Consider the following 7,871-nt stretch of genomic DNA (forward strand, 5'->3'; position numbering starts at 1 on the left):
TATATGCAAAAGTACTTAGCATCCTGTCCAGCACTTAACAAACGTTTACTGGTATCACTAGGTTGCTCTGGGGAGCCTATCAGTGGCCTAATAAAATTTTTCTCACAGGATCTCATTTCCTACCAAACAGAAGCCACACCCCGCAGCAGGTTGTCTCTCTCCCATCTGGGCAGCCTTGTCTATTACTGCCTTCACTTCAGCCTTCTTGCCTTCAGGCTTGACTCTGGTTCCCTCTTCTCTGAACTCACAGGACCTTGTCACTGTCTTATAGCACCCCCATTCCAGTTTTAAAGCTCTCTTTGTCTTCCTCATAAGCTCTTAGATGGCAAGGATTGTGACCAATTTGACTTGTATTCTTTGCAGGATCCCAAACAGGCCCCTTGACATATGTTTACTAAATGTGTGTTGAATGAATGAATTGCCTAATGTGATCGGAGATGGCATCACAGAAATGAGAATTGAACTGTGTCCTGAAAGGAGAATGGGCCTTAAAAAATTGTTATTATTTATTTTGATTATAGGGCAGTGATGAAGAGTACACATCGCGTAGCTAAGCCACCCGCGTTCAGATTCCAATTTTCACACTTACCAACTCTGGGCAAATTGCTTGACTTCCCTGTCCTTCGGTTTTCTTGTCTATTGGGTAAGGATAATAAAAGTACTTCTTCATGATGTTTTATCCTGAGGATTATCACATGAACTTAGTGGCAACCTGACATATAGTAAGTGCTCAATGAACAATAGTATTACAATGTTTATCATGAAAGTAATATATGCTTCTTATAAGAATTCCAGGAATACAGTAAAAAGTGGAGTTCCTCACTCCACACCAGCAGCCTTACCTCACAGACACAGCCACTGCTATTGGTTTAGTGAATATCCTTCCAGAGGTTTTATGAATATAAAATATATTTAACAACATAAACCAAATCATACCACGTGTACTATTCTCCAAGTTGCTTTTTCTACATAACCGTATATCATGCTTATCTGTCTATGTCAATACATAGTCTTTTACTTCACTCCTTTTAAACTTGCCCAGCATATCCCTTTACAGATCTGCGATAATTAGTCTGTGTCATATTGGTGGCCACTGAGGCTTTGCCAGCTTCTCACCAGGATAAATACCGTGCAGCAAATATCTCAGAAGTGCAATGTTGGGGACATCTGGGTGGCTCAGTCGGTTAAGCATCTGACTTGAGCTCAGGCCATCATCTCATGGTTCATGAGTTTGAGCCCCACCCTGGGATCCATGCTGGTGGTGCAGAGCCTACTTGGGATTCTCTCTTTCTCCCCCTCTCTCTGCCTCTTCCCTGTGTACACTCTCTCCCCCTCTCAAAAATAAATAAACTTCTAAAAAATTAAAAATCAATTAAAAAAAAGAAGTGCAACTTTGTACACTTGTGATAGTACAGCTGCAAGATAGAGTCCTGGGTATGATGCTTTGGTGACTAGATAATATCCATACTGACATGCAAGGACCTCAGTTGCACATCATAATCCTTGGTCCATCTCATTGTCATTGGTCCTCCCATGGCCCTCTTGTATTTTATGTGTTGATCTATGTTTGCTAATAATAACGCAATAATCATGTTCCAGAGTTTCACAGTAATTTCTCCCTTGCTACCTGGAAAGATAGTAACAATTACAATCAAAGAATAGGATTTAAGAAGGCAGAGACCAGTAGCTGTTCTTGTGAGGTAAATAGTGTGAGTACTCTGGGAGGTAGGAATAAATACGGCTTGTTGAGGGTCCATGGTGAGAAGTGTGGTCTGATTTGAGAAGAAGGTTTTGTTAACTAAAGCTGTGGAAAAGAAAGTCAGATTAGAGGAGCAGAGCCAAGGAGCTGGGATTTTAAACCAGGCCAAAGGATGAATCTCATAACACAAGATGCGTTTTTCAAAGGTTTACCTGGGGACCATAGTCAGAATAGACTATCACTATTGTAGTTCACTGTTTAGTGTGCAAGTAGATTTTTACACTAAAGATACCTGCATCAGTCACAAGAGATTGGGTTATGCTGCCATAACATATAACCCCATAAATGGCGGCTTTTGACAATAGCATTTGATTTCTCATTCATGCTCCCTGTCCCCTAGGGACTGGTTGGAAGTGGGGTGGCAATGAGTCGGTTCTGTCTGTCATTTATCAGAGCCATTGAGGGATGCAGGCAGACGGACAGTCACCATCTCCAGCATTGCTGACTTCCAAACCAGAGGGAAGGAGATGATTGGTAAGTCTTACATTGCTGCTGAATGCTTCAGCCTGGAAGTGACCCGTTTCACTGCCTTTCTCAACTCACTGGCCAGAAGTAGCCACCTGACCCTATCCAATGCCCCAAAGGGCCCAGAACTATAATCCCATCCCATCACACGCGCCCTGCAGGAGGAGAGCTAAAAATAATTGACAAATCATCACCACTAACCATCTCCTTTCCATTATCTAAAATATCCTTCTCAGAAAATACCATGACAATGGAGAGAGAAGGACCGAATGATACTGTGGTATCTAACATTGCTTCAAAATATTGGGCTAAAGACAAGCCTTGAATATCCTTGGAACAGTCTGGTTCTATGAGGCCAAATATTATTTTGAGAATGGCTTTGGATGAGGTAGAACAGCCTGTAAAAGCATTTAGAATGTGTGAAAACCTGTTCAAGAAAATCATCATGGCAGATCCACTCTCCTTCCACTTGGTGTCTTGTCTTCTCAATTTTCTCTTCCCTAGGTCCTTAGACCTTCTCTGGGGCTTATATGAGGCACATTCGGTTTCCAACTGATTCTCTGTTCAAGATGTTTCCAAGGACAAGAGTGAAGTTATAATGATGAAAATCATCACAAGGATAGTAAGCCCTTTAGTGTAACTTTCCATGTGCCAGTGCTTTCCAAATGTTAACTGATGTTTCTTCAGAGTGACAACTATAAGGGTATTTATTCACTATTTCCTTGTTACAAATGAGGAAACCAAGACACAAAAGGCTTAAATAACTTGCCCCAAGGTCACCAAAGATCAGAAGTGAGGCAGTGAACCTCCTAGGATGGATATGATTGCTAGGGCAATTGGTAGAAGGAATATTCTTAAGCATCCCCCACTCCCAACTGCAAACCCATAGCTACCATAATTTACCACAAAGCCTCTGTATTTTAATAAAAAATGTTCACCCCCCCCCCACCCAATGCCCCATTAATTCAGCTAGTATTCAATCCAATAAACACTCATGGAGCCAACAGTTCCTTTAATAGACCTGATGTGAAAATCTTAACATAAAAATCAGTCACGATGTCACCTTGGTTGAGGACCTGGTTTGTTTTTACTAACTAGTCTGCTTTCATGGTCACTCCTAATAATCCCTTGATGTTTGCTCCTCTCCATTTTTTTTCCTCTGAATGCTTTTATAAATTCACCATGAAAAAAATCACCTTTTATGGTACATCCCCCCACCCCCACCCCCCATGTGGTAGCTTTTGAAACACGCACTAATATTCCTATACCTTTAACCTTTAAATCTAGTTAATACTCCTTTGGCTTCAGGCTAATTAGGGACAGTGATGGTGCTCATTTCTGTATTTCTTTACAACTTGTATCTGAGACCTGTACAACACTTTATTAACATTAGGCCTCACAACACCTCTGTGAAGCAGGGTGGGCAAAGGAAAAAGCAAAGATGAAAATAAACAATGTGCTAAGTATGTGCCATAAATCAGAAGTGACACTTCTACGTTTTCCATTGTCATCTTTCAGTGTAGACATCATCAGAGAACTTTAGCATTGAGGACTCACCTGGTGTCCCTATACCCTTCCTTCTCTAGTTTAAAACTTCAACTGCTGGCACTTGGCTCTCGGGCCCACTTTGTGACCCTCAGGAACTTACCTCTAGACTAAAAGCCTTTCCTTAGGGTCTGGAGCAACCCTACTACCCTTCCCTGAGTGAGGAAGAGAATGGGACTGTCCTCAGGATCGTCTAAAGGTACCAGTCACATGGGAGAAAAGAGAGTGAAGAAGGGACCCCATGTTGGTGAGAAGTGATCCAGACCAGCCACACGTTCAACCCAGTTCCATTGATCTCATACATTGACTCATCCCAGGCACAACCTCCACCTTCTGGTACTTATGGCGTGGCTCTGAAGACTCCATTTTATCTGTAACTCACTCAATCTTAGAGAAGATGGGACAGAGGTGGATTGTCTTCAGAGTTAGAGAATGCCTCGGTGTGTGATTGATGTGACTGATGAGCCCATGAGAAGGAGGATGGCTGGTGTGTTGAGACTGACACTCTAGTGAAGTTGGAGACATTAAAGCTGCACAAACCCTCCTTTCCTGGGAGCTGAAGAGAGCAGGGTTCTATGAAGACAAGCATGAGAACCTGGAAAGCCAGGCAATTACCTACAGTCAAAATCAAGGTCAAGTGTTTGTCAGAGGCTAGAATTGCAACACAAGGTAGAATCACTCAAATAGATCACTGGACCACCTCTGTGGGAAACAGTTCAAAGATCTTCAGCATACAAGAGCAATGTAGTTCCCTTAAGAAGATTAGAGGAATCATATAATTAGGAGAGCTTGGATAGAGGTGAGGCTTAACCATGATTTTTGGTCTGGGAAAATCTTGAGCTGATTTCATTCAGCTTTTAATTGTAGACACAGGGACTTTTCCTCCTACTGCAATAACTTGCCAGGTGCCCAAGGGCCCCACCATTCTTGTTGGGGGCCTACTGGTGCCCTAAGATATTGTTTGTTGGGTTGATCACATGGGGTAAGTCCAACTGTGACATCACAGCCAAGCTGGGAGCACAGACGGCTGTTATTCCTGCTAAACAGTCAGTGAGAAATCCTCACCGGATGTCAACTGGTATAGCCCGTGGGCATGAGTGATGCAGAGAGTTCTGAGTAGATTATGGGTATACTGTGGATGCTGTTTCTGTTCATGCGCATGTGGCCCCTTCAGATCTCGCCCTCTTGTCCCAGACTTCACCAATTTTTTTCTCTCCCCTCTGGCTCTCTCCAACTCTTGAAGCTCAGGGAGTGGGGCTAGTGAGGGATTGTTCTCACTCATGACATTGCTGCCAAATGTTTTGTCCTTTCTGTGGGTCTTTTCCATTTCCCTAATGGCCTCAGCTTTTGAAACTCAAAAGTCAGGAAGAGTCTTTTCCCGGCTGTTTTCCATTGTAACATCCTTTCTCTGAGGCAGTCAGCATAGAATTGCCCAACTGCTTCAAAGAGAGTTAGGGGCATGGGGGAAGCACCAAGGAGAGAAAGGAAATGTTGGGATTGAGGGAAAGCATTGGTTAATACAATACAAGGATGTCAAATATTTTTCTCCCACAAATGTAATCCCTTAGAGGCTGGTCTAAAGTTGGTTGTCTCGCTTGGGTGGAAAAACTATCTGGGGTGGCTCTTGGCAGATCTATCAGACATCTGTATGTGAAGCAGCAGTTGGGTATCCCAGGATGAACACAGAGGGTAAGTATGGCTCTGATCAAACACAGCCAAGGAGGTGGGGGAGCAGGCAGGTGTGGGAGCAGCAGCCACCCCGTGGGCCACCTAGGACCCACATGTGGTAGGAGAGAGTCTGGAGGGTTTCTCCCTGACTGCAAACATCCTCACACAGCAGAAGAGCCACAAACGACCGCCAGCATGAGCAGTGCACGTGAGGAGCTGAAATTCCATAACGAGACTGGGTGGGGATAGAGATTCTTGGATCGGAGGCAGGGTCCTGGATTGAGGATGATGTAGCCCGGGAAAACCAAGATCCCACTAGAGCAGAATAAAGTTGCTTTTTCCAGTTCTTGTAGTCTTGAGGGTAGTTAAGGATGGATTGTTTTATGATTCCATCTAGTAACTGTCCAGGCTCTGTGTCTTAGCTTTAAGGTGAAGTGTTGACATTGAAAGGAAAGATCCTTCTGTTTAGGGAAAACTGTGGTTTACATAATTCCTATATTTAAACTTTATCTAGAGATATCAAAACAACCCAGCCCTTCAAAATGTAATCATCTGAGGTTGATTTTATATGAGATGAAGCATCTAGGTGGACCTTGATTCTTGTCCCAATTGACTGAATTGGCTGAACTCGGTTAAACAGAAAATACTGGGTCAACCACAGATACACTATGATTCTTGAGAAACTGACTCACCTTCTCCTGAGTTCTGCATTGCCCATCTGTAACATATGCTCCTAGGCAGCTGTTAATGTGAACTGCCCTAATTTATGTGAAACGCTGTGTGAAGGATTTCGATTCTCTGAGTGTCTATGCCAATGATGCTATACAACACACACACACACACACACACACACACACACAAACTTGCTGAAGTCAGCCAAAGTCCACAGCCCCAAAAGGCACTTTACAAAGGGGTGAATTAGAAGATAAAACAAAGCTGAGATTCTCTGAGGCAATTTATGGCAATCACCAATCCCAAAGCTCCCCATTTAAATTTGACTCGTTTCCAATTTTGAAAGATGTCATTTGTGTAAATGCAGGGCACATTTGCTTCGGGGAGAGCAGAAATGTCCCCAACTCCTGGTGGTAACGGATACATCTGAAAAATGAAATCAAATCAATTTTACTCCCAGGAGGGACAGGTAGAGGACTCCCATTTCCTGCCAAATCAGTTGGAAACAATGAGGAGAGAGAAAAAAAAATGGAGCCCTCCCTTCTCTTTCTGGCCTTAGACGTGAACTCTTGATAAGATCCTGGAAAACAAGCAGCATTTTTAACAGCCGTTTGCCCTCTTCAGCTGAGAAAACAGCACGAGCCAAAACTAGGAACTGGGGCCACCTCTATTGTGAATGTGGCCAGGCTGACTTATTGTCGCCAAACGGCAAATCACGAAATGACTGAGATAAGGAATATAATAACATTTTCACATGAACCTTACATTCTTACCTCTTCTATAGGAAAGGATATCCCTGCAGGAAGGAGGAAGGTGGGGCCCTGCCCATGTCCTACAGCGGTGCTGGGACTGCATTGTCCAGGCCTTTTGTAGGGACACAGGAAGAGGGTACGGAAGTTTCTACAGGAAAACAGAGAAAAGTTCAAACATAAACAGCATCCAAAAAAATTTACCAACAGTGAACTAGATTTCCTCTTTGGGCCTTCCACGCTTCCATGCACCACTGGGCTGGCAGATTTTAATCTTGGACTCTGTTCACCTTGGTAACCTCCAGCGTGTGTGATCGTGCTGTTTCCCTACTTAATAAGTTAAGAGGATGTGTTTTCTATGGCACTGGAGACAAAAACAACCTCTTTCCAGAGACTGTATCCTGGCCTGGCTGGAGTCCGTTCTGTCTTTTCCATTTGTCATTTCTGGGGAGGGCACAGCTTCCCTGAAGTCCCGGGTGGGACAGGGCGGCTCCCTTTTATAGGAGACTTTGAACAAAAGCTGAAAGGGACCAAATCTCCACTTCCCACAAGGCAAGGGTTTGGGTTCGGCTCCCCCGTTTTGGCCAGCGATGTGCCTGGAGAAGCTCACTCATAAGGGATGTGAGAAGAGTTGTACCCCCACTCCAGGGAGGGCTCGCATTTTCCCTCCCCACCCCTCTTCTCTCCTCCACCCTCCAGGGCTCCGAGGAAGTTGCTACAAGGATGTGTGCTGTCCATTCTGAGGCCACATGGCCCTCTGGCATTAGGGCTGAGTTACGAAAACTACAGTTCTAACAGGGAGAAGTAATTCCATGGTTAAATCTGAAAGAAAGGGGCTAAAATAAAAAAGAGAGAGAGAGAGAGAGAGAGTGGCTTTGAGGGACTCCCCTCCTCTTATTGCTGGTCCTTATATAGGAAACCAAAATTGGGCTCCTCTCGCTGCAGAGATGGGTGACGATGAATGATAGAAAAAATGTTACCAGATCCCTGATTGGAGGCTTGAGAGAGTCTTC

General features: G+C 44.0%; 1 long non-coding RNA gene across 1 annotated transcript; it reads left to right on the forward strand.

The window, feature by feature from the left end:
- The first annotated feature begins 1,315 nt into the window (after nt 1-1,315).
- On the forward strand, nt 1,316-6,885 carry LOC123386689. The gene is made up of 3 exons (XR_006600980.1): nt 1,316-1,700; nt 2,153-2,233; nt 2,729-6,885. It is a non-coding gene; the product is annotated as an uncharacterized LOC123386689 (long non-coding RNA).
- Nucleotides 6,886-7,871: the final 986 nt, after the last annotated feature.

This window comes from Felis catus, chromosome B4 (genome assembly GCF_018350175.1).
Source record: "Felis catus isolate Fca126 chromosome B4, F.catus_Fca126_mat1.0, whole genome shotgun sequence".
Classification (NCBI taxonomy): domain Eukaryota; kingdom Metazoa; phylum Chordata; class Mammalia; order Carnivora; family Felidae; genus Felis; species Felis catus.